The sequence below is a fragment of the Silene latifolia genome, chromosome 9 (genome assembly GCF_048544455.1).
Source record: "Silene latifolia isolate original U9 population chromosome 9, ASM4854445v1, whole genome shotgun sequence".
Lineage (NCBI taxonomy): Eukaryota > Viridiplantae > Streptophyta > Magnoliopsida > Caryophyllales > Caryophyllaceae > Silene > Silene latifolia.
Genome location: NC_133534.1, coordinates 80,887,856 through 80,899,499, shown reverse-complemented (window position 1 = coordinate 80,899,499; position 11,644 = coordinate 80,887,856). Strand labels below are relative to the sequence as shown.

General features: G+C 39.8%; 3 non-coding genes across 3 annotated transcripts; 2 read left to right on the top strand and 1 right to left on the bottom strand.

Moving 5' to 3' along the window:
• Window positions 1-1,218: 1,218 nt before the first annotated feature.
• On the top strand, window positions 1,219-1,325 carry LOC141603626 (small nucleolar RNA R71). The gene has a single exon (XR_012525489.1). It is a non-coding gene; the product is annotated as a small nucleolar RNA R71 (small nucleolar RNA).
• Window positions 1,326-3,802: 2,477 nt separating this feature from the next.
• LOC141603950 (small nucleolar RNA R71) lies at window positions 3,803-3,908 on the top strand. Its single transcript, XR_012525783.1, has one exon. It is a non-coding gene; the product is annotated as a small nucleolar RNA R71 (small nucleolar RNA).
• A 2,971-nt stretch (window positions 3,909-6,879) lies between these two features.
• LOC141603886 (small nucleolar RNA R71) lies at window positions 6,880-6,986 on the bottom strand. Its single transcript, XR_012525724.1, has one exon. It is a non-coding gene; the product is annotated as a small nucleolar RNA R71 (small nucleolar RNA).
• Window positions 6,987-11,644: the final 4,658 nt, after the last annotated feature.

Here is an 11,644-nt window from a genome sequence, read left to right as displayed (position 1 = left end):
CTCTAGCTTCCGGATGGATTTCTTCTTTGTAAGAATATCTTTCATGTATTTCGCATAGGCCGGAACATGGTTAATCAATTCAGTGATGGGATTGAGACTTCCAAGTTCTTCACAATCTCCATGAACTTTCCAAGTTCTTCATCGAACTTAGGCTTAGCTTGACGACTTGGAAATGGAAGCCCAATCACAATAGGCTCTTTCTCCTTAGTCTTCTCTTCATTCTTCTTTGAAACTTCTTGAATTGTGGTGGGTTATTCTTCTTTCTTAGAGTCTTCAACTCTTTCCTTGTCACTAGCATTCACAACATCTTCATCAATGGGCCTCTTCGGCCCTTCATACCTTGTACCACTCCTCAAATGGATGGCACTCACCGACTCATGTCTTAGGGTATTACCTTGAGGTGGTAATTGCCCCTTTTGTCTTTGAGAACTGGAAGATGCTAATTGAGACATTTGGGTCTCCAACATCTTTGTGTGAGCTAGTATGTTGTTAATGGTGATGTCTTTTGCTTGGCTATCCTTTTGCATTTGAGTGAAAAACTCTTGTTGGTTCTTTTGTATTTGGAGGACTACTTTTTGAACATCAAAACCTTGGTCATTTGTTTGATTGTATGGAGGTTGATTTTGATAACTTTGGTTTTGATTGTGAAAGGGTCTTTGAGCTTGGTTTCTCATTGGAGGTGGGGTGTATGTTGGAGGATTTTGAACATTTTGACTTTTGTATGAAAGATTGGGGTGGAATTTGGTGTTTTCATTGTAATAGTTGGAATAAGGGGTGCCGCTCTTGTATGCTTGGAAAGCATTCACTTGTTCACTTGTTCCCCTACATTCACTTTGGTCATGTCCCAAAGTTCCACAACTCTCACATATTCCACTTGGAATTGATGATGATGCTACCATAGCATTAACATGTTGCTTGGGTGATTTGGAGGCCTCTTCAAGTTTAGCCATGGCCTTCTCAAACTTCAAATTAATGGTGTCAATATGAGCGCTAAGTTGAGCACCCAATTGAGTAATGGAGTCCACCTCATGCTTTCCTCCTCTAGTAGCCTTCCGAGGTCTACTATATTGTGAGTTATGGACCGCCATTTATTCAATCTTGTTCCATGTTTGATTGTCATCAACTTCGGTAAACATACCATTTGATCCCATATTGAGAATGTTCCGGGAGTCTTCATATAGACCATTCCAAAATTGTTGTACAAGGAACCACTCACTAAGTCCATGGTATGGACAAGATGGACAAGTGTCCTTGAATCTCTCCCATGCTTCATACAAAGATTCTTCATCCCTTTGTTTGAACCCGGTGATTTGGGCTCTCAACATGTTAGTCTTCTCCGGAGGATAGAATTTTTTGTAGAAAGCAAGTGCCAATTTCTTCCAAGAATCAATACCAAGAGTAGCCTTATCTAGGATCTTCAACCATTATTTCGCGGTACCAATCAAAGAAAAAGGAAATAAGACCCATCAAATTTGGTCTTGAGTAACTCCGGTTTGAGAAATCGCATCACAATAGTCACAAAAAGTCTCCATATGAGAATGAGGGTCTTCACTAGGCATCCCTCCAAATTGACTTCTCTCAACCAATTGTATAAATGAGGATTTGGCAATGAAATTACCGGTTAAATGTTGTGGTGTAAGAGTACCATTTGGTAGGTTCTCCTCGGTTGGTACGGAATATGATGAAAATTTAGGCATTGTGGGTTTATTTTGTGGTGGGTTTTGTATTGGGTTATCCTCTCCTTCTCTTGCAAAAGGGTTGATGAACTCAATGTTATTTGGTTGAATGTCCACAATCTCACTAATACCTCTCAAAGTATATCTAGCAAGTCTTCTATTGTTAGTCAAAGTTCTTTTAATTTCAAGATCAATGGGTAAAAAGTTACCTTGTGATCTTCTAGACATGCAAAATATCAAACAACTTGAAAACAATTAGAACAAACCTTGAGGAGATTGACTTCCCCAAGGTAAAGAAAGGCACAACTAAAAACAATTCAAAGAAAATCAAATCAAGTTAACACCGTCCCCGGCAACGGCGCCATTTTTGGTGTTGTTGTAAAATTCGTCGTCAAAAGTTACTCAACCAAAACAATATTTATAACTTCAAAAACTACTCTTAGTAAAGAGGCAAGTAAAGTTCGGATCCCAAGGGACGTGTATTGATGTAGGATTTCCAATTGTAAATGGTCATGTCTTAGGGTGTCACAATTTGGGGTTGATATAGAAGATCAATTAAAACTAATCAACAATAAAAACAAAGCAAAGTAGATAAAATGAAGGTGTAAACAGTTGATTAAAAGCACTAGGGTATCATGGGTTCATAGGGGAATACATGGGAGTTGATCATACAAACATGTTCTCAAATTATAAGCAAGCAATTATTGTTATGATGGGATCGAGTTAGTGTATATCTTACAATCCCTAAGAAGGTTTGGGTCCCGAAGCCGAATCGATTAGATTGTACAGCACCTAAAATTCGACTTAATCCTCCCTATTCAACATTATGCATGGTCTACTGAGACTCGAGTTGGTTTATGTCTTATAAGTCTCATTGAAAAGATAGGTGATGGGTAAAAAAATGCAAGGATTCATAGGCTAGCATTTCATCCAACATAACATGTGCATAAGTTGAAATCACAACAAGCAAGTAAATAAATTATGTGAATATATTAGATTAAGCATGAATCATTCCCCATGTTGGTTTTCCCTAATTACCCATTAACCCTAGCTAAGAAAACTACTCACTCATGATCAAGTTTAACATGCTAACAAGGTTGTCAATCACATTAACAAGGCAAAACATGATGAATGAATGAAAATGATTAACAATAATTAAAGCAAGGATTAAGAGAATTATACCTATGGAGATTCCAAAGTAATAATGCAAAGAATAATAGAAGTACTTGATGATTGATGGAAGGTTGTCAATCTCCCAATAAACCCAAATGATCTTCTAATTACCCAAAATAAATGATGAACAATAGAGAAATTAAGGAAATATTAAGTATTGAGATTTGTATTAAGACTATATTAGGAGTTGATTACAAGATTAAGATGAGATTACTAATTAATTAAAACTTGATTAAGAGAGTATTAAGATTGCATGCTAATCTAGGTAGTACAAAGGGGTATTTATACTAAAGATTAGGTACAAACATTAGGGTTACTAAGGGCTTAAATGACTATTAAGACCCTTAAGAAAAGTTGAGGAAGTGCTCCTCTCCAAGGAGATGCGCATCTCCGTTTTGCTAGTCCCGCATAGATATGCTCGTCCCGAGCGGGTTGGAAGCTGGCACGGTGGTTTATGTCAGGAGATCCGAGCGGATCATAGGGGAGACGCTCGGATCCTAGGGCTTCAAGATGAGCGTCTTAAGCTCGGGACGCTCGGGTTGTTGTGCAAGGAGACGCCCGGATTGCTTGCAATCCGCTCGGATCCTGGGTCAGACACTTCTCTTTTCTTCAATCCTCAACAATCCACGAGGATCTTGTTGGGTATGCAAGGATCCATTCATCATTGCCCAATCTACTTTATTATCTACATAGGCCTTCTAGTATCGTCTTCCCTTTGATGCTTGGTCATTAGATGCGATCAATTTAGCTCCATTTCGCCATGTAAATGCAAGGTTTGCACTCCTCTCCTACCAAGGAAACAAAACCTCAAAGAATATGCAAAATGGGAAACTAAAGATAGTAAATGACCTAATTATGCACTATAAAGCATAGGAATGAGGCTAATTCGAGGACTAAATGTGCTCAAATATGAGTCACATCAATAGAACTGGTTGCACAAGAACCACTGATCAAAACCATGATGAGGAAGAGACCGCACCAACTTCTTGAAACGACACCAAGCTTCATAAAAATTCTCATCAGGTGCCTACTTGAAACTTGTAATTTTTCCTCTCAGCTGATTGGTTCGTTGTGGAGGAAAATACCTTTTATAGAAGGCAAGGGCCAGAGTCTCCCAGTTAGTGATACCGGCTGCCTCTCTATCAAGATCAGTGAGCCACTCTCAGGCTCTATCGGTCAAATAGAAAGGAAATAAGACCTCCTTAATCTTGTCATGAGTCACTCCCTTTGTAGCGGGAATGGTTGAGCAATAGTCAGTGAAAACTTCCATATGTTTACTCGGATCTTCACCCGCCACACCTCGGTATAGATTTCGTTCGACCAAATTAATGTAGGACGGCCTAATGTCGAACGTATTTCCATCCTTAGTCGAAAGCTTGAAACCTCTAGGGATTGAGGCAGCGGTGGGCTCTGAATGACTCGCGATGTTAGGCATTTTCACTAAACTGACGACAGAAATAGAAGTATCTTCTTCACAAGACGGATTTTCTGCAAATAAAAAGTGTTCTAGCTCGGGTTCGAAAGTACTCAAGGCTTCCTTTCGAATCTTTCTCTGTAGTCTTTGTCTAATACGGAAGGTCCGTTCTGGTTCAGGATCAGCTGGAACTAACTCTGACCTATTAGACCTGGGCATAAACAAGACTAAAGGAAATAAATAAGAACTGTCTCAAGGAATTAAAAATTCCCTGAGACCAAGAGAGATAAACGAAACAAAGAACAGACAAATAGGCCATTGCCTCCCCGGCAACGGCGCCAAAATTTGATACGGTCGTTATGTACCAAAAATAAATACCTAAATATAACTAACATAAGCTAGCGATAAGTAGGGTCGATCTCCACAGGGAGGCAAGATATCTATCTGTAAGTCTGTCTATCTAGTCACAATTGGGGGGTTTTTATTTTGTTTTCCAAACTACTAAAGATTAGAGGCAGGAGAAATAGAGACAAGCGCGATAAACCAAGAAAATTCGAGATACGTAATCAGATAAAAGAGGTATGTCAGGATTTCGGTTCACCATAGCAGTTCATCGACTCAGACATAAATAGTCTAGACAATCTACTGTGAGAAGGGCAAGGGAAAGGTCCTTCCGGTCCGCTATGCACCCTACATTTACACTAACTTAACTTCCGTCCTCATTAGGGTAGTCTACTGTTCATAGCAGGTCTATTCATTCCAATCTTCCGATCCAGGAACGAAATTAACCAGATTAAAGTTATTTAGAAGCATGCACTCAACTAAACATGTTACAGTTATATTGTTATGGTGACAGGTTCTCACAAATAAATCAACTAGCCTATTCACAACATCGTCACTTTACTACCATGTCTCCCTTAATCCTAACATAGGGAGATTAGCTACTCATGCTTTTGAAATCAATAACAATAACAATAAACATAAGCATACCAAGAAAAGACATAATAGAGAGAACAAGATTAAGCATAAACTAAACAAATCGATAACAAAAGAATAATAGAATAAGGATTAAGAGAAACAAAGTATTGGATTAAGATTAAAAGAAGAGAAATATTAAAATAAAGCAAATCCCCTCGATCGAGTATTCTTCCAGCCAAACCGTTCGATCGAGCAACTAAGGCTCTCGATCGAACCCTCCCAAATTAACCATCTTCGATCGAGCTGAGGAACCACTCGATCGAACTCTTTCTTCTGCCAAACCACTCGATCGACCATCCAAAGCTCTCGATTGAGCACTTTCCACTGAGAACGGCCTTGACTTCGTCTTGGCAGCTTCCTAAGACCTTCTTTCACGCTTCTCGGGGTACGTCTTCTGCTCTAAATCTCCATCTCCTTAAAATGCATGCTAAGTGGGACGAATAAAGTGCGGTTCCACTACTTTCAGGCCCATTTCTGCAATTAAGACAAAACAAAGTAAAGTAGCCAATTCGAGGCATTTTAAAATACAAAGCAACGTAAATGGCATACAAAATGCGTGCAATAAGAGGCTAAAAAGTCTATATAAATTGCACGTATCAAGAGGGGCCAAAAGGTTGGTCCCCATGTGCTAAAAATGGTCGAATATGTCGACATCCTAGAGCGTCTAGGGTGTAAGATTCCTAAGACTCTTGTGGTGGATCGCATCCTCCACTCACTTCCGTCCAAGTTTGCCCATTTTAGGGTGAACTATAACATGAATGGCATGGATAAGAGTTATCATGAAATTCATGCGCTTCTTACCCAAGCGGTGAGGGATATGAAAGCTAGTGGGAGTGAAAAAAGGGATGTTCTAACCATGAAGTTAAAGAACATGTCCCTTGGAGTTAAGAAGGGAAAGGGGAAGGAAAAGTCCCAATTCAAGAAATCGTCAAAGAGACAAGACAATGGAAAGGGGAAAGCCGTAGAGAATGGCAAACCCAAGGCAAAGAATGTCAAACTCTCTGAGGCCGAATGTTTCCATTTATATAGACAATTGTTTTCGAGTTGTTTGATATTTTGCATGACTAGAAGATCACAAGGTAATCCATTACCTATTGATCTTGAAATTGAAAGAACCTTAACCAACAATAGAAGAGTTGCTAGAGGTACTTTAAGAGGTATTTGAGAGATTGTGGACATTCAACCAAATAACATTGAGTTTACCAACCCTTTTGCAAGAGAAGGAGAGGACAACCCAATACAAAACCCACCACAAAATCAACCCGCAATGCCTAAATTTTCATCACATTCCGTACCAACCGAGGAGAACCTACCAAATGGTACTCCTACACCACAACATCTAACCGGCAATTTCGTTGCCAAATCTGCATTCGTACAATTAGTTGAGAGAACTCAATTCGAGGGATGCCTAGTGAAGACCCTCATTCACATATGGAGACTTTTTGCGACTATTGTGATGCGATTTCTCAAACCGGAGTTACTCACGATCAAATCCGATGGGTATTATTTCCTTTTTCCTTGATCGGTACCGCAAAGCAATGGTTAAAGAGCCTAGACAAGGCTACCCTTGGTATTGACTCATGTAATAAGTTGGCACTTGCTTTCTACAAGAAATTTTATCCTCCGGAGAAGACTAACATGTTGAGAGCCCAAATCACCGAGTTCAAGCAAAGAGATGAGGAATCATTGTATGAAGCATGGGAGAGATTTAAGGACACTTGTCGTTCTTGTCCACACCATGGACTTAGTGAGTGGTTCCTTGTGCAACAATTTTGGAATGGTCTATATGAAGACTCCCGCAACATTCTCAATATGGGATCAAATGGTATGTTCACCGAAGTTGTTGACAATTAAACATGGGCCAAAATTGAAGAGATAGCGGTTTATAATTCGCAATATAGTAGGCCTCGAAAGGCCACTAGAGGAGGAAAGCATGAGGTAGATTCCATCACACAATTGGGTCCTCAACTAAGTGCTCATATTGACACCATCAATTTGAAGTTTGAGAAGGCCATGGCTAAGCTTCATGAAGCTTCCAAATCACCCAATTAACATGTTAATGCAATGGTGGCATTATCCTCAATTCCAAGTGGAGTATGTGAGAGTTGTGGAACTTTGGGACATGACCAAAGTGAATGTAGGGGAACAAGTGAACAAGTTAATATTTTCCAAGCATACAAAAATGGCACCCCTTATTCCAACTATTACAATGAGAATACCAAATTCCATCCAAATCTTTCATACAAAAGCCAAAATGTTCAAAACCCTCAACCAACATACACCCCACCTCCAATGAGAAATCAAGCTCAAAGACCCTTTTACAACCAAAGCCAAAGTTATCAAAATCAACCTTCTTACAATCAAACAAATGACCAAGGCTTTGATGTTCAAAAAGCGGTCCTCCAAATGCAAAAGAACCAACAAGAATATTTCACCCATATGCAAAAAGATAGTCAAGCCAAAGATACCACCATCAACAACATACTAGCCCACACCAAAATGTTGGAAATCCAAATGTCTCAATTAGCATCTTCTAGGTCTCAAAGACAAAAGGGTCAACTACCACCTCAAAGTAATCCCCCAAGACATGAGTCGATTAGTGCCATCCATTTGAGGAGTGGTACAAGGTATGAAGGGCCGAAGAAGCCAATTGATGAAGATATTATAGATTCTAGTAACAAGCAAAGAGTTGTGGAGAACTCTAAAGAAGAAGAACCCACCATCCAAGAAGTTTCAAAGAAGAAAAACGAATAAAAGGTTAAGGAAAGAGAGCCCATTGTGATTAGACTTCCATTCCCAAGTCGGCAAGCTAAGCCTAAGTTTGATGAACAACTTGGAAAGTTCATGGAGATTGTGAAGAACTTAGATGTCTCAATCCCATTCACGGAATTGATCAATCATGTTCCGGCCTATGCAAAATACATGAAAGATATTCTTACCAAGATGAAATCCATCCGGAACCTAGAGACTATTGCATTCACTAAAGTTAGTAGTACTATTTTTCAAGGAAGTTCACCTCCAAAACTCAAACATCCGGGAAGTTTCTCTATCTCATGCACCATTGGCGAAAGTACAATAAACAAAGCATTATGTGACCTTGGAGCAAGTGTAAGTGTCATGCCACACTCGGTATGCAAGAGGCTAGGAATGGGAGAGCTCAAATGCACTAACATTACTCTTCAAATGGCGGATCGATCAACAAAGATACCTTTAGGGGTATGGGATGATGTGCCTGTGAGAATTGGCAAATTCTTCATCTCGGTAGACTTTGTCATTGTTGACATGGAGGAGGATTCCAACATTCCTATCATTTTAGGAAGACCTTTCTTGCACACCGCGGGAGCGGTGATTGATGTGAAACATGGAGAGCTTACACTTGAAGTGGGGGATGAGACAATCACTTTTAATCTTGACAAGACAATAAGAGCTCCCCGACTACATGAGCCATGTTTCATAATCGATCATTATAGCCAGAAAGTGATAGGAAGAAGTTGGCATCTCAATGCAAAGATCAAGCTATGGGTAAAGAATCACCACCTATATGGAAGAAGAAAGTGGATAATCCCCAAGATGCTCTCTCTGGAGAGCAAGGAAATTTCAACAACAAAGAGAGCTTGAATAGCTCACCACCAATCATGACAAGTAAGGAAGAAGGCTTCAGTAGCCATGACAACAAGAAAGAAGAGTTATTTTCATCAACTCATGATACAATTGGAGAGCAAGCTAATGAAGTATGTGGTCTATGGGATGACGAATTTGAAGGATTAGTCAATCCTTATATTGGCAATGTTATGACCTTAGACCAAGGCTTTGTTGATCCTTGTCATCACTTTGACATGGGTCACCACCATGAAGAACACAATGTGCAAAGGTCTATTAAAGATCTTTATAATGAAAATGAACAAGCTTTCGACTACTTCTACAAGGTGTTGAGCAACATCAACAACACCTTGGCTATGCCCCCTTGACATCTCATTCAAGAGTGAGAGTTTGGTGGAGTCCTCCCTAAACTAACATTTATAAATATTCTAACCCTTAACTTGCATTTCATTTCTTGTATTGCATTTTTGTCAATTTTTGATTTGCAATTTCATACTTTGATCAAGATTTTCATTTTGAGAGAAAGTGAGGGAGGTATTTTAATGTGTTTTGATGTGTAGTGTTGATCTAGTGTGGGGATTACAATTGCCTAGGCTAACCGAGCCTTCATAGTGCACCCACAATGTTGAACAAAGGCATGAAGAAAGAATGATATGGGAAATGGAGATCCCCACTGGTGGACCTGAACTCGTGGGTACAGGAGAAGATCTGAGTGTTGAGGGAACCCGCTCATCTTTGAAGTGATCCGAGCGTCCTGGCTCTAAGACGCTCGTCTTGGGAGTGCTGAGAATGAAAAATTTGGTCTGTTTAAAAATATGAGTAGACTACATAGAAGACGCCCGTCCCAGTCCTGAAGCCGCTCGTCTCAAGAGAAATCTGCGCGTCCTGGCTACCTCAAAAGTTTAAGTTCCCTACTGTTTAAAAATCCAAGCGTCCCCAAGTGAAGACGAGCGTCCCCAGCAAAATCTGCCCGTCTCCTGAAGAATCTGCGCGTCTCAGCACGGGTTAGGAATTACAAAGCTTACTGACTGAGAATCCGAGCGTCCCCAGCCCAATACGCCCGTCTCCTGCTGCTGAATGAATATAACACGGGATTAAAATCTCCTCATCCCCAATTCATTTTTTTCTTTCAAAACACAAACACACACCTTTCTCCCTCAAAACCCTCAATCCCCTTAGCAACAAAACACAAATTCCTCAACCAAATTCACCAAAATCAAACCCAAACTTCCTAAAATCACAATCAAAACACTCTTTCATCAACAAAACACCAACCAAACAACAAAATCCTCAAACATTGAATCTATTTTCTAGGGTTTCAAGGCAATTTCGAAAATCCCAAAATCGATTAGGGATTAATTGAAGCTTGAGGAGACTAGAAGCATTCAAGCAAAACTTTGGTTTGTTGATACAATATTGACAAGGAGAAGAACATGGCAAGAATAAAAGGTGGAAACAAGGCACCCACAACCTCCAATCTTTCCAAAAGGCAACAAGCTCTTTTAGCCTCAAAGGCTATGGTAGTGCATCAATCAAGGGTGGATATTCAAGAAGTTGCTACTCCTATGGTGGAAGCTACTCCTACTCCAGTCATTGAACAATTGCAAGAAGCCTTCGAAATATGACCCCGCACCGCTTTGAAAAGCAATCACCGGACGAAAATTTGAATCCTTCCATGAGTGTCATGTTCTTTATGTCCACCATCCAGGCATAAGAGTGTGGCATAAGGTTGTGGGCAACACTTTAATTGTAAGAAAAGGCACTAATCATTTTACCGAACTCGACTTCATCTACCTTGAATCCATCATGAATGTCAACAAAAAATTCACCAATGAATACAACATACTTCAACTCTTACTTGAACGATGGCTTACAATTGACCATGTTAAATATGGAGCGGCTTTTATTGTAAAGGAGGATTAGTAACATGGTTAGACAAACACTTTAACCCGGATTTCAACAAAGACAAGACATATAAACCGGTTAAAGGAGGCAACCTTCTTGATATGGCCACTATGATCAACAAGTTTCATTGGGTCAAGAATGATAATCTTGACAACAAGTATAAGTGGCTCACTAAAGAAGCTAAGTCCTTCATCTTGCCTAACAAGATATGTCGTCTCAATGTCCGAAGTCGAAGCTACCTTCTACGCGTCTCCGATGAAGCCGAGATGATTATGAAGCAACATAGGGAATCTAATGCCAAGCCCTCCTCCTCCTTTATTGTGACTCCACCTTATCCAATTACCTATCAAGAATTCACACCAAGTGGCGCAAATGTTATGGTAGCTAAAGACTACTTGACTCAATTATTATAACACATGCATAAGCAAGCTTATGAAGATCGGGTCAATGTCTACCAAGCTCAATATCCGCCCTTCCTACACTTAGCTAAGTAAGGATTACTGATGGGTGATGTCGTCGGGTCTCCCAATCAAACACATTTATAATACTTAACAAACAACTAGTTAGCGGTAAGTCGAGGTCGATCCATGGGACGGTGTGCTTTGGGTTCTAAGTCTATCTATCTCAATTTATGCTAGTGTCACAATTGATGGGTTTGCTAGTTGTATTCTAAACTAATGAAAGTAATTAAGTAAAGCAAACAATGAACTAAGAAATGTAAACAAATGACTAAAAGCACTAGGATGTCATGGGGTCATAGGGGATTCATGGTGTTGATCATACAAACATGTTTACAAAGTTGCAATCAATTAATGTTGTAAAGGAACCGAGTTGGTTTATGTCTTACGGTTCATAGAAAGAGTTGGGTCCCGGAGCCGAATCTATTAGATTTTACAAC